This window comes from Balaenoptera physalus (genome assembly GCF_965194825.1).
Source record: "Balaenoptera physalus genome assembly, chromosome: 10".
NCBI lineage: Eukaryota > Metazoa > Chordata > Mammalia > Artiodactyla > Balaenopteridae > Balaenoptera > Balaenoptera physalus.
The window spans coordinates 11,408,152-11,410,222 of NC_138889.1; the positions used below are offsets into that span (position 1 = coordinate 11,408,152).

The following is a 2,071-nucleotide window of genomic DNA, read 5'->3' on the forward strand; positions in this document are numbered from 1 at the left end:
TTAGGTGCCCCCATTGCCCTTATAAGCTGGTTGCAAATTATTTGATTGACTCTTAATTATAAAAAAAACTTTATTTTTGTATGTGTGACGTGTTCATTAAAAAATACATATAAGCAAAAAGAAAAAAACTCACACCACACAGAAATAAGCACAGTTAAATTTTTGATATATGTATGTATGTATACACACACACACACACAATTTGAGATTTTCTGCTACATATGTGAGCTGATACTAAATATGCTGCTTTGTAACCTGTTATGTTTTACTTTACAATATGGAATGAACATATTTTCATGCATCTGTGTGAGACTTCCCAATTGAAAAACAGACCTGGAGAATGTGTCAAAATACAAAATCCAGATGCTGGTAATAAGGACACTACCTAAAACAAAACTCCACCAGATGATTAAAAATAAAACAAAAGTCAAAGATACATCAGAAAATACTAACAGAAAGAAAGCAGGGGCCAGATTTTAATATCAGACAGAAAAAAAAAAAAAAGAATTCAATGCCTGAAGCACACAGGATGAGGACGGCTGCGTGAATGTCTTTGTTTCCAATGCATCATCACAAACTTGTTTCTTACTCTTCTTACCTCTTCCCTAAGCCTTTCCGACTCATCTACTCCTCCTATCATTTCTTCTGGGTCCAAATGCCTAACCGGAGTGTCCTCTTTATATCCCTGACCAGGCTGAGTCAGCCCTCCTCTAAGGTTTCCTTCTGCTTCCTGGCTTACACCTTCTTCAGAAGGTAGAGGATTTCTTTCTGCCTCCTGTGGTACAGCTTCCATAGGGCGGTCTTCCTCAGCCTTTGGCATGTTCTGTGCTTTTCCTTCATTTTCTTCACAAGACTTTTGCATGTTGAGTATTTTTCTCTTATTTCCTTCCTGAATAAATTAACCCTGCAGGGATCCAGGGGAGTTTCCTCCCCCTTCCCTCACTCGATTTGGGTCGCTCCCAAAAGACCAAGAGACCTGAAAGGATCCAGGGCACTTTTCTCCTCCAGCAACAGGGAGCTGCTACAGGGAAACAGGCCCTGGACTATAAGGACTTCTGCACACGTCCCCAACTTGCTTTTTAAAATTCTTATTTTGACACAGAGACTTTCCTTCCCTATTCTTTTTTTTTTTTTTTTAACATCGTTACTGGAGTATAATTGCTTTACAATGGTGTGTTAGTTTCTGCTTTATAACAAAGTGAATCAGCTATACATATACATATATCCCCATATGTCCTCCCTCTTGCATCTCCCTCCCACCCTCCCTATCCCACCCCTCTAAGGAGTCACAAAGCACCGAGCTGATCTCCCTGTGCTATGTGGCTGCTTCGCACTAGCTATCTATTTTACATTTGGTAGTGTATATATGTCCATGCCACTCTCTCACTTCGTCCCAGCTTACCCTTCCCCCTCCCCGTGTCCTCAAGTCCATTCTCTACGTCTGTGTCTTTATTCCTGTCCTGCCCCTAGGTTCTTCAGAACCATTTTTCTTTTTTTTTTTTTAGATTCCATGCATATGTGTTAGCATAGGGTATTTGTTTTTCTCTTTCTGACTTACTTCACTCTGTATGACAGACTCTAGGTCCATCCACCTCACTACAAATAACTCAATTTCCTTTCTTTTTATGGCTGAGTAATATTCCATTGTATATATGTGCCACGTCTTCTTTATCCATTCATCTGTTGATGGACACTTAGGTTGCTTCCATGTCCTGGCTGTTGTAAATAGAGCTGCAATGAACATTGTGGTACCTGACTCTTTTTGAATTATGGTTTTCTCAGGGTATATGCCCAGTAGTGGGATTGCTGGGTCGTATGGTAGTTCTATTTTTAGTTTTTTAAGGAACCTCTATATTGTTCTCCATAGTGGCTGTATCAATTTACACTCCCACCAACAGTGCAAGAGAGTTCCCTTTTCTCCACACCCGCTCCATCATTTATTGTTTGTAGATTTTTTGATGATGGCCATTCTGACTGGTGTGAGGTGATACCTCATTGTAGTTTTGATTTGCATTTCTCTAATGATTAGTAATGTTGAGCATCCTTTCATGTGTTTGTTGGCAATCTGTAT

At 39.8% G+C, this 2,071-nt stretch overlaps 1 pseudogene across 1 annotated transcript; it reads right to left on the bottom strand.

Moving 5' to 3' along the window:
* Positions 1-449: 449 nt before the first annotated feature.
* On the bottom strand, positions 450-1,052 carry LOC309667823 (transcription elongation factor A protein-like 8 pseudogene; annotated as a pseudogene). The gene has a single exon. The product of its transcript is annotated as a transcription elongation factor A protein-like 8 pseudogene (transcript).
* Positions 1,053-2,071: the final 1,019 nt, after the last annotated feature.